The sequence below is a fragment of the Crotalus tigris genome, unplaced genomic scaffold, assembly GCF_016545835.1.
Source record: "Crotalus tigris isolate CLP2741 ecotype Arizona unplaced genomic scaffold, ASM1654583v1 scf7180000017644.4837335, whole genome shotgun sequence".
NCBI classification, from domain to species: domain Eukaryota; kingdom Metazoa; phylum Chordata; class Lepidosauria; order Squamata; family Viperidae; genus Crotalus; species Crotalus tigris.
Window position 1 is genome coordinate 1,415,461 of NW_024096536.1, and position 20,880 is coordinate 1,436,340.

General features: G+C 38.7%; 1 protein-coding gene across 4 annotated transcripts in view; it reads left to right on the plus strand.

Annotated features, from left to right (window-relative positions):
* CACNA1I (calcium voltage-gated channel subunit alpha1 I) overlaps positions 1 to 20,880 on the plus strand; it is a 192,630-nt gene that overhangs the window by 99,140 nt on the left and 72,610 nt on the right. The window lies entirely within an intron of this gene.

The window sequence follows — 20,880 nt, forward strand, 5'->3', positions numbered from 1 at the left end:
ATAAAATTGATAGAATATGAAAAAATAAAAATATAGGTATTGAAAGTTTGTAGTATGTAAACATTTTGAGAAAGAGAAGCACGAAAAGTTGTACAAATTAAATTAGAGCAGTCTATGTTAAATTCAGACTTCATTGGCACCAAAGACTGGTGGAACCAAATGGGAGTAGTAGCTCATTTCATTTCATTTAACAAAAAATGAAATCTATTTGTTCTGCAGTTTTCTGTACCCATTCTGGAAAATATTTAGTGACATTTTGCATACATGGATGCTAATGAATGCATTGTCCTATTGTAGTTTTTAGATAAAAGCTGGACATTGTTTTTTTTAAATTATCAGGACTCAGCTATGTGAATGTGTTCACTTCTAAGCAAATGTAGCTTTGTTTTTAAAAAAATGAAAATAAAAATGAGAGGATGTCCTGAACTGAACTTACTCTTCTCTACTTCTAACTAGATAGATACTAATGTTCTGTGATTTTCTTTTGGTTTTCTTTATTTTTTTGTCTTTCTGTATTTGGCCTTCACATCAAATATATATCTTCTTTTTATCCATCTCAACTGCCCATTCCTTTCCTGCCTATTCTTGTCTTTGCCACCTCCTCCTCCCATCTCTTCCTCTCTTTCCATGTCAATTCTCCTTCATTAGCTAACTGAAATTCTTAGTCTATTTGGTTTACTCTAATATGCTCTCTGGGGATAGCACAGGCACTTCGCCCTCTGCTCAAAGCAAATCTATCAGCTTGCCACTATTTCCAGCTTAATTAAGAGACAGAGAAGCACAGCCTGTCTGAACAGTGTAGAAAAGAATCAAGTGAATTGAGCTCTAGAAAGCTTTTTGCCTTTCCAAGTCACAGAGTGGTCAAGAACCACCATTCCTATGTGTTTTTATCTGATGAAGACTAGATTAATGTCAGAAAGAAGTGGTTGTATTCTCCCATCCATAAATGTGACTCTCTCCACTGTCCAAGCCCTAGCATTTAATGATTGGTACCATTTCACTGTCACTTGAGTGGGCTGTAAGTCATTTATGCCAAACCTCAAATGTTTGTACTGACAGTCTAAAGCTCAGGAGGCGTAGCTGACTGCAGTGGGGACAGGGGAGCAAGCCGTTTTCAAGGCAAATCTGTGAGGCTCAAAAATCTGAATTAGAATCTTTATAATTCTAGCCAGGATGTTTTTCTGAAGAGGAGCTTGACAGCCCTTGTTCTTGCAAAGGTTATTTTAAAAGTGGGAACAATGCACTAAGAGATTGTAAATGCACAAATGATGACTGTACTTATTATCCGTAAAGTGGTTCAGCGCTGGATGCCATACAATAATTTCATTAAAACAAACAAGCAAGTAAACACTGCCTGCAGGCTTGGAATCTAAATAGAGGCAGTTCTGAGAAAATGCACTAATCCAATTTTTAAAGGGTTTTTACTTCAATTTTCCCCCAAGAATTGTTTCATTTTTTTTCACATCATATAAGAAGAGCCTTAGTTTGGCCTCATGTAAATTGATGGGCACATTTCAATGTTAAATGTTAATCATCAGCAGTTAATTCTTGCAGGTTAGTTCTGTTCCCCCGCATAATATATTTCCAGTTATTGCATCCTAATATACTGTAGGTGGTCTGTGGAAAGCTTATTCTCTGACTACTTTTAAAACAAATTATGCATTCTGATCCTATGCAACATATTTATCTAGGGATTGTGGACATTATAATCTAATATATTTGGAAGGCAACAAGTTAGGAAAGGTTGAGTGACATAATTTTGCACATAGTAATACTATTCCAGCCCCATCAAAAACATCTCCCGAGATGCTCCCTTTTTCGATCTGATGTCCTCTAAATTAATTGGATTGCAGCATATCTGCAGGACATCAGGTTGAAAAAGAGTGCCTTTCGTGATATTTCAATACATCAATAAATGGGGCCAATGATAATACTCTTTTTTTTTTAATGTGTGTGAGCAGCATGGTGGCTAAGTAGTGAAGACGCTTGTTTCCAACTCAGGAGGTTGAGAGTTCAATCCTGGGTAGCGGCACATGTTTCTTTCCTAGGACTCAAAGAAAAAATCTGTGCTATGAACTCCTTCTAGGTGTCAGAAGGGCATCTGGCCAGTAAACGCTCAACTCCATCCAGTCGCCTTCACTCTACCCCAAATTAAGGGGTAGGTCATAAAAGGGGAGGGTTTTTTTAAATGATAATATTGTATGTATGAATTCTGCTATTGGTTGAGTCTAATTCTACTCTACTCAAGGCCTTGGTTCCTCAACTGATATGTGTGCTTGCTTCAGTGCTGATATTCTTTTGATCATGATTTAGATTTCTTTTAAGAAATTTTAAGTTTATCTAATGGGACCTTTGTTTGATAACTTATTTAAAAACCTATATACCGTTGGTGCTCATTGAAAAAATATACCAAAGATGTGGGAAGTAGCTCTGTGATGGTATTCATTCATTCATTCATTCAATTTCCTTAGCCTCCCTTATCAGTCAGTGACTCTAGACAGTTTACAATTCAAACAATTAAAATACTAAAACTGCTTTCTAAAACAATAAATCAATAGAATAGTATAATTTTAAACCAGCATATCTAAAACAATTTAACTTGCTGATTGGATCTTTTGCATTTAAACTTCTCAGTGCTTGTTATAACTGTGAGTGGGGAGGAGATTCAGTTCCAAAAGCAGCAGGGGCCTTCTGATTGGATCTTTTGCATTTAAACTTCTCAGTGCTTGCTATAACTGTGAGTGGGGAGGGGATTCAGCTTCAAAAGCAGCCGGGGCCTTGCTGATTGGATCTTTTGCATTTAAACTTCTCAGTGCTTGCTATAACTGCGCGGGAATTATATAACCCAAAATCAAACAGCAGCAGTACATTCAGAGCAAGTGCGTCTCTGATTCCTTGTATCTAAGAATGTCAGGCATAGTTCAGTGCAACACTTGTTTTGCAGCTGTCTTTCGCAGTACCCTTTTCAATCATGGAAACTGTCCTATCTATAAACAAATCACTAGTCTACAAGGACATATTACCTGTCTAGGGTCTGTAATCGCTGCTCTTCAGGCAGAAATTAGGTGTCCAGTTCAGCCCTTCTACTCCACTGAGCCTCCAAGCTATCAGCCCCCTCTACCACAAAGATCCTGCAGGAGAAGGGCAGTGTGGAGAACCGTGGAATCTGGCAGGGTGAGAGCTGTGAACCATAAACACAAAGCTTTTTCTGTGTCCCTGCACAACAGATACAGTGCCCTTGCTGACCTTAATAGGGACCTTAAGGAGACAGGTAAAGGTATTTGTGATGACAACTCAAACAAGCAGGGGATCTTGGTCCGAGATGAAGAACTTGTTTTTGACAGGGAGAAGTGCAAATCAGGTATTACACATCAGTCATGCAAGAACAGAAAGGCACCCAAAAAGAGAAGCCACCTTCTGGTTGGTGATTCAATTATAAGGGATGTAAATTTAGGAAAGTACACAGAGGTTTTCAATGAGGTCAGGTGTCTTCCAGGTGCTACTGCCAGTAGGGACAAGAAACGTATTTGTAAAATATTCAAGAATGCCAGCAAGGACTGTGATGTGGAGGCTATTATACATCTTGGCACTAACGATCTGTCCCAAAAAGATGTATTCACTGTGCAGAATGACTTCCAGAGCCTGGGGCAGGAACTTAGCAGAATAGGCTGTAGGCTTATTTTTTCAGAGGTCTTACCAGTGTGTAAGGACCAAAATGGAAAAGGCCAGTGTGTAGCACAATTCAATATGTGGCTAAAGGAGTGGTGTAAAGGAGAAGGTTTTGGATATATTAGTCACGATGTCAGTAGCTGGTCTCAGGAAAAAATGTACAAAAGAGATGGTTTGCATCCATCAAAGAAAGGGACAGAGTTACTTGGCTATAAATTCACAGATTTTCTGGAGGAATGTTTAAACTAAACAGTGGGAACAGTGAGCTAACTGATATAGAACATCCCTGTCCCCGGCAATCTAAAAACAATAGGGCTATCAGTGCATGTAACATAGATATGTGTGTGGACAAAAATACCAACCTTGCTGTCAAGCAAAATCAAGCTCTTAATAGCGAGTGCCATACAAAGTGCACTAACCAAATAGGTGGTAAGACATTAGGGGAACTCAGGCACCACACAGGTTATGTAAGAAGTAAATACAGGGTCGGTCATAAAGGACTCAAAAGTCTATACACAAATGCACAGAGTATGAACAGCAAACAGGGTGAACTGGAAATACGGGTTAATGAGGGCAGATATGATATTGTTGCCATAACGGAAACATTGTGGGACGAACCCCACAAATGGAACACACAGGGATTTAAATTATTTAAAAGAAACAGACCAAATAAAAGAGGAGGTGGAGTTGCTCTCTATATAAGAAATAACTACATCTCTACAGAAATAGAGCACAACAATGATGAAAACTGTCCTGAATGCATATGGGTCAATATAAAAGGGGGGGAAACAACATCGCCATAGGTGTATACTATAGGCCACCCAACCAAACACAGGAAATAGATGAACTTTTTGCTAGTCAGCTAACTAAGGTATGTAGGAAGCACATCACAATAGTAATGGGGGACCTTAACTACCCTGACATCAACTGGGAGACAAACTCTGCACCAAGTGGAAGATCAAACAGATTCCTGACAAATCTAGCAGACAACTTTGTCTCCCAAAAAGTAGAGAGGGGAACTAGGGGATTAGCCATATTGGATCTAATCCTCACTAACAAAGATGAAATGATAGAAGGTGTTGAAGCCATAGGAACCTTGGGAGGAAGTGATCATGCAATATTGGAATTCAACATTATGGAAGCACAAGCAATAGAACACAGTCAAACTAGAGTCTTGGACTTCAAGAGAGCTAATTTCAATAAACTTAGAGAGGGTTTGGGAAGGATTCCATGGATGAGAATCCTCCAGGGGAAAACAACTCAAGAGGCTTGGGAAATTTTGAAAAGTGAGATAATAAAGGCCCAGTCTAGCACAATACCAACAAAGAGGAAAAATAACAGCTCTCAAAAGAAACCAGCATGGCTGCATAAAGAACTCTCTGATCAATTTAAAGATAAAAAGGACAAGTATAAAAGTGGAAAGAAGGACACATAACTAAGTCAGAATAATAATCCTTCCACTGAACACTGTTTCTAGAAACGTCTACCTAGTCCAGTGGGATTCAGCCAGTTCGCACCAGTTCGGCACAACTGGTAGCTAATTTTTTGTTGCCCAGACCCAGAATGGACTTCTGGAAGTGGCATCCACACAGAGAACAGGTTGTTCACATATATGAATCCCACCACTGACCTGGTCCCTTAACAAATAATAGACTAGGCTGAGATCTTTGTTTTTTAACCATCTGACATAATTTTAAACAATAGATTTAAAGCAAATCTTTCTTTGTTTTAAATCTATTGTTTATTGATTGTTTTTTATTTTTATATTTGTAATTCAGTCCAACAATATGTATTACCTAGAATGTATTAAACAGTCTACAGGTAGTCCTTGCATAATGTCTACTTTTTCAGCGATTGTTTGAAGTTACAATGAACAAGGGGTCCCAAGCTAGATGGGGAAGAAGATAAGAAGTTCAGGGTAGCCACACCATATTTCAAGTAGGTTACAAGGTTACAGCTTTAGTTTGGCAAGTTTCTCTCCAAAGAACTTTCTGATAAATTGAAAGATAAAAAGGACAAGTATAGAAAGTGGAAAGAGGGACACATAATTAAGTCAGAATATCAGCAAATAGCCCGAGCCTGCAAAGACAAAGTGAGGAAAGCTAAGGCTCAAAATGAACTAAGGCTTGTGACCAAAGTCAAAAATAACAAAAAAAGCTTCTTTCAACATGTAAAGAACAAGAAAAAACTGAAGGAAACGATTGGTCCATTAATGGGTGAAAGTGGCAAGAAGGTGACAAGCAACAGGGAGAAAGCAGAACTATTTAACTCCTTTTTTGCATCTGTCTTTACACAAAGGGAAAAAACAGACCAGCCTATCAAAAATAATGCCATAAAAAACAAAATAGAAATACAAGTTAAGATAGGCAAGAAAATGGTAAGTGAACACCTGTCCAGCCTTGATGAGTTCAGATCACCAGGACCAGATGGATTACACCTCAAGGTTCTTAAGGAACTGGCAGATGTGATCTCAGAACCATTGAACTATATTTTTCAAAGATCCTGGAGCACTGGGGAACTACCAGAGGACGGGAAAAGAGCTGATGTAGTTCCCATCTTCAAAAAAGGGGGGGGAGGACCCAGGAAATTACAGACCTATCAGCCTGACCTCAATACCTGGGAAGATTCTGGAAAAGATAGTCAAACAACGAATCAGCGAACACCTACAGGCAAACAAAGTCATTACTAAAACCCAACGCAGGTTTGTCAAAAACAGATCATGCCAGACAAATCTTAATGCATTCTTTGACCAAGTGACAAAATTAGTGGACCAGAGGAATGCTATGGATATAATTTACTTAGACTTCAGTAAGGCATTTGACAAAGTAGACCACAACCTACTACTTGATAAGATAGAAAAATGTGGGTTAGACAACATCATCCCCAGATGGATCAGTAGCTGGCTGACCAGCCATACTCAACATGTGGTCCTCAATGGAACCGCATCTATATGGAAGAAAGTGTGTAGTGAGGTGCCTCAGGGCTCTGTTCTGGGCCCAGTGCTCTTCAACATCTTCATCAACAATCTGGACAAGGGGATAGATGGGGAACTCATCAAATTTGCAGACGACACCAAGCTGGCAGGAATAGCCAACACTCCAGAAGACAGGCTTAGGATACAGGAGGATCTGGACAGACTTGAACACTGGAAGCTATCTAACAAAATGAAATTCAATGGTGAAAAAAGTAAGGTTCTACATTTAGGCAAGAAAAACTAAATGTACAGGTATAGTATAGGGGGTACCTTGCTCAATAGTAGTAACTGTGAGAGGGATCTCGGAGTCCTAGTGGACAATCACCTAAATATGAGCCAGCAGTGTGCTGCAGCTGCCAAAAAAGCCAACACAGTGCTAGGCTGCATTAACAGAAGGATAGAATCAAGATCACATGAAGTATTAATACCACTTTACAATGCCTTGGTAAGGCCACAATTGGAATACTGCATCCAGTTTTGGTTACCACAATGTAAAAAAGATGTTGAGACTCTAGAAAGAGTACAGAGAAGAGCAACAAAGATGATTAGGGGACTGGAGGCTAAAACATATAAGGAACAGTTGCTGGAATTGGGTATGTCTAGTTTAACAAAGAGAAGGACGAGGGGGGACATGATAGCTGTGTTTCAATATCTCAGGGGCTGCCACAAAGAAGAGGGAGTCAAGCTATTTTCCAAAGGGTCTGAAGGCAGGACAAGAAGCAACGGGTGGAAACTAACCAAAGAGAGAAGCAATCTAGTACTAAGGAGAAATGTCCTGACAGTTAGAACAATTAACCAATGGAACAACCTGCCTCCAGAAGCGGTGAATGCTCCAACACTGGAAATTTTTAAGAAGAAACTGGACAGCCATTTGTCCAAAATGGTATAGGGTTTCCTGCCTGAGCAGGGGGTTGGACTAGATGACCAACCCTAGGGGGTTGGAGTAGATGACCTCCAAGGTCTCTTCCAACTTTATCATTATTATTATTACTATTATTATTATTATTATTATTAACTATGTAATATGTTATCCAAATTATGAGTTTATTGACCCTAACGTTTTTTAAAGATGAATGAATATTTCAGTTAAAATTTTTATCTATGTTTGTTTTCTCCAAGCACATATCACCTTCTGTTGTTTTAAAAAAATATCTCTGTATCAGGGGTCCCCAACACTCGGTCTGTGGACCAATACTGGGCCACAGCATGCCAGCAACCGGTCCTCACAGACAAGCAAAGACAATCCACGAGATGCAGGCAGCACACAAAACCATGCACCCTCCGGTCCGCGGATAAACCTCTCCATGGAACCAGTCTCTTGTGCCCAGAAGGTTGGGAACCTCTGCTCTATATCATTAATTCTGCTCTAATTGGAACCACTCTAATCATTGATTTGCAGAAATATGCACCTTAATTATATCTCTGAAAGTGGTAAATTTCAAAATCCTGAGAGTTGATTGTCACAAGGTAAAGAATATAAGAAAAATCTCAATGAACTGATGATGTCTACTGTTTTCCCATCAAATAACAACATTCTAGGAGATAGCTGATATCTTGGGAATTTATGACAAATACAGTTAAGAATTTTACATGTAAGCAAGCCTTGTTAACAACGTAGCAAAGCACTGCTGTCACAATGTGAACAAGAAAGAATGTGGTCATGACAGAGAAGAGAGTGACAGGGTCAGTAATCCTCAGTTTAGCCAGAGTTAGCCAGAGTTGCAATCTGAAGATTCCTCACCATGATTTTTGTGACACTGTAACTTCCAATGCATTTGTTTTGAGTTCAGGTCACTTCTTACTGCTTCTTTATATCTGCTACAGTATAGCAGATGATGTCCTTCCTTATCTCCTCTGCATACTTATTAGTTTGTTTTGAAATTTGCAATATTGGAAAAAATGCTTCATTTATATTGTCCTTGTCCTATCTTTAATAAAATTCAGCAAAAGCCTTCCTGTTGTTATCATTTTGCCCTTTACAGAACCTTACTAAGCACCAGGTTGTTAGTTTTTTTTAAAAAAAACCTATAAAATATATATATTTTAAAAAAAGAACCTGCTGGTGTGGTCCCTGTTTTATGGCACCAGTTGATACCTATCTGTTTGTTATTTAGAAGATTTCAAGGTGAGACATAGCCAGTTATTCAGCTCCGTGTATTACAAACAATGGACAGTAGCTACTAACATCATCACATTTTCGTTTGCAAAGAACTCAGCAGTTGAGCCATTGTCCATAATGCTAGTAATCTAAACAAGGACTGGTGTTGTATGCATAAGGACCTGGAATTGGCACAGTTACTGTAGTTTGATAGTCTTGTGAAATGGCAAGAATATTACTGTGAGTACAATTTTGTAGACACTCCTGATAGCCAGAGAGTGGAAAGAGAAAATGTAGGGAACAGGCAAACTGTGGCCTGTGAAGGAATAAAATGAAATAGAATTGAGAACAAAGGTCAGGAAGAACCTTCCATCTCCATCTTGTGACAAATGAACTAGCCAGATGTACTATATGCAGCAGGAAATAACTTCCTGACTGGGATCTACTACTCAGCAGCATCAAAGATAATATATACACAAAGTAAATAAAAGAATTGTAAATCATTCACATTCAGCTTTCATCTTATCAGCATACATGAAAAATGCCATTTTCCATGTTTATAGGATGTATGATGACTATTCACATTGGCTGATTAACCTGCCCACAGTTTTGTAGATTTAGGGAATATTCATAGTCTGGAATCCACTATGAATCAGGTAGTGTGGACATTTGCTTTTTAAGAGAGCCTTGATTGATTAGGCAGCTCAGCCTAAATAAAATTGATGTTCAGTTCAGAGGAGAACAATTTAAAAAAAAATAAATAGTGGTTTTTTTAAAAAGGGGGGGGATGATCTGACATAAAAAAAAGATTAAAGAACATGAATAGGTAACATTTTAATTGGTGGTTATTAAAGGGAGACGACAGTCTGGATAATTACCTTCTACTATGCAAAAAGCTTTCAACACAAGGAAAAAGTTATCCAGAGGAGGAAGAAGGAAGAAAAGGAAGGTTTAGATCTGAAATAAAAGAATGGTTTATTTTAAATATATATATAAATGTGAAATAATGTACTATTCCAGAATTTCCTAGCCAGCATGAGTAGGGGCAAACCAGGATAATTTAAAACAGTTTAAAATCCCTTCTTCCAAGGGTTTCCCAGTGAAATGTAATAATACTAGGCACCACCAGTCACACTGCACCTCCTGACAAAATCTAATCTGTCCAACTGATGAAATCATAATCCCCCTCTTAAGAATTTATCTCTTTAGCCCAATCCAGGGAAATATGAAAGGGAAGTTGCTTTGGGTGTTCTTACCCAAGGCCCAGAAGTACCATACTTAACAAACATTGTACCAATCCTAAAACAAGGGGTAACTATGCAATTGCACAGTCCCACATATAAAGAATGTCTTAATGAAAAATCCCCTCAAGACAAATTCTGTATATAAAAAAGAAAAGACAAGGGAAGGGAAGGCAATAATCTTGGACAGAGAATTCCAAATAAAATTAATATAATCAGCTTTATTAATTATTTACAACCTCTTTGAATAAATTCTTGAATTTCAATACATACTCAGGTTTCACTGAAGAGAGTACAGTTAGATAGGGATCACCTGTTTCTCCTGATTAGCATTCATGGGTACCAAAAATATAAAGCATTAGTATTCATAAGAAAAACAAAGTCACACAGTTGTATAATAAATGGAAATAAAATCAGATACTTTCAAATATTTAGAAATGGTTTTTCATGCACAGAGGGCTTAGACATCTCACCAGGAAGAGATAGCTGAAACAATTTCAAAATTGTCAATGACAATTAAAATTCTTCAGAACCCGAAGGATCATTGGCTACCATTGGCATTAGTTAGGGATGATTCACCAAAATGTCATAATAAAACACACCTGCTCATCTGACTACGGAGAAATAGAAACTGTCTATTTGCTTACTGTGTAGTTATTTCATTGCAATTTCTATAAGAATCTCTGCAAGGATTACATATTGCTGCTATACACCCCAGGAGGGACATAAGAATTTTCCTATCATAGTAGCTGAATTTTGTGTGGCTGCAATGAAAATCTGTACAAAAGTAATACTTTTCATTTTATTAATTTTATTTTTCTTGTTTTACTCTTTATGATCTTTGATCATATTCAAAGTACTCCTTGTTCCTCTTTCCTTCCTTTTATAGACATCTGTCCTCAGTTTTATAAAATTTATAAGATGATCAAAACCCAGCCCCTGCCTGACTATGGATTCACCCATTCAAAGAAAATGTTCCATCTCTGGTATTTAGGCCCTAGACAGTGAAAGAGAAATCGTATTGCAATTAAGCCCATCTTCAAAATTACCTTTAATAGAATAATAAGGAGACAACTAGTTTTCACCAGGATTGCAGTGGTCTTTCAGGGAGAAGGGGGAACTGGATGCCAGATATATATAAAATCATTGATCCAGGAATGGCACTTTCCAGAAACTGCAGAACACTGTTTCTCTCTAGATCAGGCATGTCCAACCCATAGCCTGTAGGCTGCATGCAACCCTAGGCAGTTAGTAATATGGGCCCACAACATTGCATAAAAAAATTTAAAAAATAAGTTTGTTATTAAGTATATCTTTTATTTTATATGTGACCCAAGACAATTTTTCTTCACTCAGTGCAGCTCTGACAAGCCAAAAGGTTGACAACTAAGCTCTAGATCATTCTATTTCAAGAGTAGTTTAGCAGTTTCTAGAAATGAATCTTCTGATGTGGTGCACGGTATTCTGAATATGATGTTATGGTTTTATGCACAATAGCATTTTGATAGACTGCTTTTAATGTCTTGATTATTTTAGATTGATTGACTAATTCAGCGGTCCCCAATCTTTACGTTTGGTGGCCGGGGGGAGGGCCAGCCCACTACTCATGAAAGTCAAGCTGCACATGCATGCTGGCCTGCCACCTGCATGGCTGGTTGCAAATAGGTCATGGCCCAGTAGTGGCCTGCAGCTTGGGGGTTGGGGATCCTTGGACTAATCAATTGATTACATGCCAACATTATCAACACTTAGTAACCACATAGTTAGATTTTTCTTCCATATTCATCTTTCCTTAATCTGGTCCTTCAGTTGTACCTTCATCACCATTGTAACTGAATTTATCCATCTTGGTGCAGATTGCTCTTGTCTTCTCTTTCTTTCTATCTTTCCCAGCATTAGAGCCTTCTTCAGAGAGTGGGATTGTGCAATTGCACAGGGAAAGGCTACTTCAAAGCCATCCAGGAAATTACAAATAACATTCACTTACTGAAATAGGAAAATGCAGTTCTACTTTGCTGAAAGAACAGAAGGATCTATTCCCTAGCTACCTGCCCTTCAATCTTTTTCTCAGCATCAGCATCCCAGTTCCTGAGTGCTATGTTCACACAATCACCTCTTTATTAAGTGATTTTGACAACTGCTGTTTATTTTCTCCATAGTTTTCTTTTTCAATTCCACACTTCATTGTGGAATTGCGATCAGTGACATTATATTAATTTGAATTATACTAATTATAATGGATCTGAAGTAGGATAATTTGAAGTTGGTCATTTATGCCTTGAGTGAGAACTGTGGAGTGATTTGTTTGATGATCCATTTGTTTATTTAATTGACTGCAGGAGTCTTCCATAACATCAAAGTTCAAAAGCATCAACACTTTTCTCATCTTACTTTTTAAAAATCCATCTTTGGCTTTAATAGAGTGTCATAGGGAATACCATGGCTTGCAGAATTCTGATTTTTAAATACATACAGATGCACCTGAATATGCTTTCCAAGGCCTTCATGATTACCCTACCAAAGTCTAGTCTGCAGCATAATTTTTGACCGCTTTTCCCTTACTGTTGATTATTGATCCTAAAAGACAGAAGCTATTCATAACTTTAATGTCTTCATTGTCAGTTCTAAGCATGGTTGTTCTATTGTGGTCATTAGTCTAATCATTTTAGACCCATCTTAGATTATGAGGTTCAAATACTTCTGACTTCCTAAATAAATCTCTTGTTATTCTCCTGCTTCCCCTTTTCCTCCTTTACTTTTATCTTTTGCAACAATACAATAATTTAAGGGAAATCAGAAGGTGCTAACAATTACATACAGAATGAAAATTCTTATTTTTCCTGCCTTAGTTTGTGTAAATGTCTGACTGTCTACATACCACTTGTTACACCACAAAAAGTTACCATGAGATATCTGTGTTTTCATGACTCTAACTCTTCTGGAGAGGCCTAGGAAGCCATTACATAATACATTGAAGAGATTTGACCAGACTGTTTCAGTTGATTGAGTTTTTGGGTTTTGTGGGTTTCTGTTTAGAGTGGGGGTTTTGGGGTAGGGGTGGAATGGTTTTGGGGAGGTTGGTTGGAATTGGGTTTATGTTTTTTTTAAAAAAAATATTTTCTTTCTAAGACTAAGAATGGAAGCCAATCCACTGGGAGGCACACCACTATCATTGTCACCTCAACTCCTCTAACCTTCTCCAAAACAAAAATAACTTGAAGTTGTGCTGCTGAAATGGGTCATTTTATTGTTCCCTAGACAAAGGTTAGTTGGGATTTTAAAGTCTCAGTAGTGATTTCAGAAATATTTTCTGGAATGTTTTGTAAGAGATCCTTTTGGCACTTAGGTCATAAATCAAGTGATGATATCACTCTAATTTTGTATCTTTGAAGAAATGGAGGATCTTTCTTTGCTCAATAAAGTTGTTTTTCTCAAGCTAGCTGGGTGGTTGTAATTATGAATTACATTTTCCTCTTACTACTTTTCATTCTTTAGCTTTCTACCTTAATTATCTCTTGTTCCTGCTGATGTTTTGACTTTAATTTATATATCACATTCACTGACAGATGAAGCATATAGTGGTTCATAACACAACACAACACAACACAACACAAAAAGAAATAGCAATTTACTTGATGATGTTTAAATTGTAATTTAATATAATCATTCAATGCAAATAAGCAATAGTTGTTTCAACAGTACTTCAGTTATCCATTTCATGCTTTTCACTTTGCTTCTCTTTGAATCATATTCTGTTTGTTCATTTTACTTTCAATTATCTCTTATTCTGTTGTGTTCCACTCTCTTTTTCTGGTTTCTTTTGTTTATTCAATCTTCTGGATGTTCCTCTCTTTTTGCACAACTCCTTGAGTGGACTCATTTTCTGTTACAAAAAGGCCCATTAGAAAAAGAAAAACATGTACACAGTTGCTAGAAAAACCCATTGCAAGGAGGAATAGGGAGTGAGCAGGAACAAATGACCTTTTCTGTAATGGACAAGCAAGCATGACTTTTAAAACATCAGTTCCTCAATATGGTACAGAAAAAGTAAACAGCAGCTACAGTATGTCAATGGAAGAATAAGAGAACAATCCCTTCTTATGATCTAGATGCCACATTCAGTTTCTTATGGTTACTGATATAATTGTTTGGATGGAATCAAAATGAGTACAGTTTCTTTCTTTCTTTCTTTCTTTCTTTCTTTCTTTCTTTCTTTCTTTCTTTCTTTCTTTCTTTCTTTCTGTCTGTCTGTCTTTCTTTCTTTCTTTCTTTCTTTCTTTCTTTCTTATCAAAATTCCACTGTAGTGTATTTGTGTGTATAGCTCACACATATAAACACACACAAGTATACATCTAAACGGAAAGCAGTGTCAACAATGTTCACTTAGTTCACTTGGATGTGTACCTATATCTATGTTGGGACAGTGTTACATTTTTTTATTTCTAATTTTGTAATTTAGTTTATGCTTACAATAATTTCTTGATATAGTTTATTATGCTTGCCAAATGGAAGAAACCAGGGGTTTTCAAACATTTTTAGGCTGTGACATCGGTAGTTTAAAAAAAAAATCAGACCCCTCCCCAATTTAGAGCAAAGTTATAGAGACAGAAAGTGACTTTTTCTTCCCTTAATTTCTTAGTCATTTTCAGAACCCTAGGGTTCCACCAAACACAGTATGAAAAACTCCCAGGAATTCTGATTAACTTCAGGAGAGAAGGGGCTTCAATTGCATGATTGTGATACCATTTTTACTTTTTTCTTTAACACTCTGTAAACACTGAGTAAGAGAAGCTGGACTCTCATTCCTGGTTTTAAAGGACCAGGAAAGATGTTTCAATAAAACATAGGGTGTTGTGTTATCTGAGAATTAAAAGATTGGACCTAAAAGCTCAGGACATCATTCTGTGCTAAATTGAAAGTGGACCTAAACCTTTATGCCTCCTCTGGTTGGAGAAAGCAAAAATGGAAAGCATTTTACAAAATGATAATCCAAATTGAAAACTAAAGAATCACACCAAGTGATTATAGGCAATTATAATTGCTAATTAAACTTAAGACAGCTTCTTGTTTCCCCATTCACTTTTTCAAAGATCAACATAAGAAGTAAAATGCAAAATATGCAATGTGATATATGATGTGGAGACTGATGTCAGAATAAAAATTGATATTTATATCCATAAAGATATATAATTTACAATGAAACTCTTTTCTTGAATCATTTCAGATCAGCCAGAAAACCCCGTCTCTCTCTCCCTCTCTCTCTCTCTCTCTCTCTCTCTCTCTCTGACACACACACACACACACACACACACACACACAAACACAGAGTGTCATATGTCATAACATTTTGCAAAGAGTAGGTGCACAGCATTACTCTTTGAAAGGCTTTCCTGACTCTTGTGTTCCTTTGAAAGATCTTAACACAAAGGCTAAAATAGAATTACAGAAGTGTTTAGATAGTTCTGGTTTTAATAAGGAAATTTTACTTTAGCTAAGGAAAAGTCGGAGGGAACGCTCTCGGGGCATATGGGTTGGCAATATTTTTAGATGCAAACTGTCTTTCAGGATACACCCTTTAATAAAACAGTGCAATATCCACTGTGTATTTAATACAGTGAAATGCCATATACCAGTTATAGGGCTACAATTGTAGGTTAAATCTGAAAGGTCCCATATGTTTCATCATTTCTGAATCTATCATGGATGCATGCCACAAGCCATCCTACAATATTGCTACCGTAGTAAAGCTGGGAACTCCCACTACCGTTTCAGAGTTAATGTTATGAGTTTCATTTTTTGTTTTTTAAGTTTGGCAATTGCATGCATCCTTGGACAGATGTGCAGGAATGTTTATTTTCAATAACTTATGTAATGTATAAGCCATGAACCTCATGACTTGTACACTACGTAAGGCTACATTGGTTACTTTAAGTTCGGCAGAGATTGTGTTGGACAACTATGTTGATTTAAAAAAGCAATGTAATGTCTTGCAGCTGCCCAGCTGAAAAATAGGGGAATGAATTTGCTTTCTCTAGTTACTTCTTATCACCTCCTCAGCTGAGGCCAAAGAGCTTCGACTGCAGGGGTGTCAAACTGCCAGCCCACGGGCTGTCACGTGGAAGCCATGTCCACCCCATTGCCGGCAATGGCAAAACATAACATCGCAAGTTTGACATGTCTGTCTACTGTTTTATAAACATTAACTCTGTAATTAATGGAAATCATAGTCATCCCAAAAATAATGTAAAGGAATCTATGAAAAAAGTGAAATATTAAGGAAGTAATCACTTCAGAAGAATGAGTTGGGGATTTGGGGAATATTGAGAGGAAATGATAGGCCAAAGCAATCTTTCCCTACCTGTTTCCCTCCATAATTGCTCAGCTGGATTTCCAATTTATCTAGAGATTACTTGAACAGGAAAGTTGATCTCTGTGATCCCAGGGAGGTAAAAAAGAAGCACTTCAGGTGAGGAATTTCTCACTGCTATCCAGAATGGCTGGTTTTAAAGAAAACGCAGAAAGCTTTATACTTTGCATATTTCTTAAAAGTAAATTGCATTATTGCAGTATACATTCTTAGGTTCAATCCTATGAGTGTTCATGTGGGAGCAAGCCACACTGAAACTGATTTCAGAGCTTGAATGGTTGTGGGTGTGGGTGTCTCTTTGTGTGTCTGTGTGTGTTCTATGTTGCTGGAGAAACATGAAGAAGATAGAAATTGAGTCAATCATCTACTCCTCTCCTCTAATTCTGTTTTTGATTTTGTTTTTAGGGGAATTGGGAATTGCAATCAATCTCTGGCATGGGATAAGTGTACGATTTCCTTACATTCACCCTTTTTGCCATATTAGTATAATATTAGTATAATATTCAAATTAGTGTAATTATAATTAGTATAATTCAAATTAATATAATGTCACTGATTGCAATTCCACAATGAAGTGTGGAATTGAAAAAGGAAACTATGGAGAAAATAAACATTTTTGGGCAGCAGTTGTCAAAATCACTTGATGAAATAAAGAAGTGATTGTGTGAACACAGCACTCAGGAACTGGGATGCTGATGCTGAGAAAAAGATTGAAGGGCAGGTAGCTAGGGAATAGATCCTCCTGTTCTTTCAGCAAAGTAGAACTGCATTTTCCTATTTCAGTAAGTGAATGTTATTTGTAATTTCCTGGATGGCTTTGAAGTAGCCTTTCCCAAATTGGTATCTACTGAATGTAATTTCCATTTTCTTAGCCAGATGCATATTTTATTATCACAGTGAATGGGAATAGGAATTGTAATGTAAAACATCTGGACTAGGAAAGGATAGTGTAAAAATCCTGAACCTGATCCTAATTTTCTATGCACCCAAGGTTTAATAATTTTATTCTCTAGCTTTAAGTAAGAAGCATGGTACCAAGTAAAGACTAATAATTATTCTGTGCAGAACACTTCTAGTTCTGAAAGCTACTTCACACATTTGATAAAGTGAGCTGCAGCTCATGAAAACTTATGCCTTATAATAAAATGTGTTAATGCTAAATGTGCTATCAGACTCTCTGGTTCTTTCATTTCTGGTTTCTATACTGTGGTAATCCCAGTCTATATAATTCACATATAAACTAAAAGCAACTTGAATGACATAGATTCAGTAGAGCATAGAATTTTGCTGTAGACTTCATAGACTATTATAGATATATTATATCATCATTAATATCACTATCATTCCTTGTATCTATAAGTTCAAGGTAACATACATACTGTTGTGTCCTGAGCCTGCACAAGCAGGCTCAGGACGTTGCAATGGTCCCGGGCACTCCAGAAGCTGCCTGGGACGACACTGAGTGGTGCCAGCTTTGCGCGCATGCGCAAGGCACAAAAGCGCTCTGATTGTTGCCATTGTGTCCAGGGATCTGGTCATATAAAAAGAGGCCTGCATGCCTTTGCTCATTGTTGGTGTTTTGGCTGAAAATGAAATAAAGAGCTGTTTAGTGTAAGATGTGTCTTCGTCATTCGCCATTGTTCGAAGGACTTAACACTGGCGATGAAGGTGGGATGCTTTACAAGCTGAACAGGAAGAAGCTTTAAAGACTTACCCAAAGAAGTCCTGAAGAAAGGAAGACGGCATTAAAATCAGCGTCCCAGCGTGCCAGTATAGTGTTGCTGGAGGGTGAGCTTGGCTGAAAGACCCCTTCCCTAAGAGAAGCGAGTGGTGAAGTGAAACTACAGGATGGCAAAGATTGGCCGTTTATCCAAATTCGATGTCTCACACCCGGAGAGATGGGAATCTTATGTTGCGAGGGTGGAGAATTACTTCAGGGTAAACCAGATTAGAGATGATGGCTTGAAGGCTGCAACCCTGTTGTGTGTCTGTGGACAGGAAGCCTTTGAAATTGCAGAGAATCTAGTGGCCTCTGCACCTCTGGAGTCAGTAACGTATACTGACATAAAGAAACTAATGAAGGAACATTTCCAGCCCAAGTTGTCTGTCATTGCTTGGAGGCACACGTTTGAACAAAGGGACCAGAGGGCAGGTGAATCTGCTAAGGATTTTATTGCGGCCTTGAGGTGAGCAGCCAGACCGTGTGAGTTTAAAGATTTGGAAGAAAGGCTGCGTGATCATTTTGTATGCGGTTTAAGGAACAGAGACTTACAGCGGAAGATTTTTGCAAAAGATGTCTCTTTCCAAGATGCTCTGCAAGAGTTACAGCAGAGGAAGCAGCAGGCGGGGTGGTAAAGAATCTGCGGCCTACCAGGAGCCCTCCAGAGACAGCCACCGCCCTCCAGAGACAGCCACCGTCCACGTGCGATGATTCAGAGGCAGATCCTGAAGAAGAGGTGGATAGGCTCTACCAGGCAGCTGGAAGAAGGCAGAAGCAACGTACAGACAAGGCCCCAGCAGCCCTTCAATGCTTCGGGTGTGGAGGATGCCACAAGCGAGCTGACTGCAGGTTCTGTTCCGCCATTTGCAGAGCGTGCGGCAGGCAAGGCCACATAGCATCCATCTGTTTGGGTCGCCAGAAGTTACAACCTCGTGAAGAATTGCGTCTGAAAGGTACCAGGTTCCCCAGCCAAAGTAGGGTGGGTTTCTGTGCATCGCACAGGAGTATTTTCAGGACAGGCACACATAAACCCCTAAAGAAGAAACTGTCCCTTAAAGTAAGGTTGCAAGGGGTTCCTTTCTCCATGGAGTTGGACACTGGGTCCGCTCTTTCCATTATTTCCCTCAATACATTTAGAAAGATTTGCAACAGCAGTGGCCTTTGAGCCAAACTTAGGCCATCCAATATAATACTCACAGATTTTCAAAATTCCAAGGTGTGTGTTAAAGGGGAGGCCACCTTTAAGGTGCAGCACAAAGATTTTGAAGGTCCCTTAGATGTGTTGGTTGTTGGGTGTGAACGCACGAGTCTTATTGGACTCAATTGGTTCGAGGCTCTGGGAATCCAGGTTACTGGGCTGCCCAATTTGCAAACATGGAGCTTGGCAGAAGTCTGCAAGGAGTTTGCAGATGTGTTTAGTTCTGAGCTTGGATCCTATAAGGGGCCTCCAGTTTCACTACGGTTAGACCCAACCATAACGCCCATCAGGGTTAAGCCTAGGAGGGTACTTTTTGCTCTCAAAGGCAAGACTGATGCTGAGCTGGACAAATTGCTCCAACAGGGTGTCTTAGAACCTGTAGATTCTAGTCCATGGGAAACTCCCATAGTGACGCCTTTAAAGACTAATGGGGACATACGTATATGTGCAGATTACAAGTGCACACTGAACAAGGCGCTGCAGCAGCACGTTTATCCAGTACCTGTAGTAAGCCACATCCTGGCTTCCCTCAAGGGAGGGCACATTTTTGCAAAGCTTGACCTGGCACAGGCCTATCAACAGTTGCCTGTTGATGAGGCAGCTGCTGTGGCTCAAACTATTGTAACTCATAGAGGAGCTTTCAAAGTGAAGAGATTGCAATTTGGGGTGAATGTAGCCCCTGGCATATTCCAAAGTGTCATGGAGAGCACACTTCGGGGTATTCCTGGAGTCTGCCCATATTTTGATAATGTTCTCATTGCTGGTGAGTCATCTCAAAATTTGGCAAATTTCTTTCGTTTTAGAAGAGCAGGCCTTAAGTTAAAGAAGGACATGTGTAAGATAGGAGTCAATTCTACTGATTTCTTAGGATTCAGGATAGATGCTCAAGGCATTCACCCTGCTGAATCTAAGTTGCAAGCTATTCAGCAGGCCCCAAGCCCTAAGTCTAAGGGTGAGCTGCAAGCCTTCTTGGGGCTATTAAACTTTTACCATGCATTGCAAACAGGTAGTTGCTCATTGAAGTGAGCTAACACTGCATTAGAAGTGAGCAAGGCTTTAACCTCATTGAAACTTTTTTCGTCCACTTTGGTCCACTCTCACATAAAGCTGCAGTAGCAGAGCCTTTACACAGGCTCTTAGACAAACAAGCCCGTTGGCAGTGGACCAAAATCCACAAAAAAAGTTTCAAAGAGGTTAAAGCCTTGCTCACTTCTAATGCAGTGTTAGCTCACTTCAATGAGCAACTATCTGTTTGCATTGCCTGCGATGCATCTCCCTATGGGGTTGGAGCTGTACTTAGTCATCTGAAGGATGATGGTACTCAGGTTCCTGTGGCCTATTACTCTGGGACTCTGTCTTCTGCAGAGCGTAATTACACTCAAATTAACAGAGAAGCATTGGCTATAGTGGGCAGGCATTAAGAACTTTCATGATTTCTTATACGGCTGCCATTTCACAGTCTACATTGACCATAAGCCTCTGCTGGGGTTCTTTACTACTACCAAACAGACCCCACATATCATTTCTCCTTGTATGCTGAGATGGTCCATTTTCCTGTCAGCATATGATTAGACAATGGTTCACAAACCTGGAAAAGAAATGGGTCATGCTG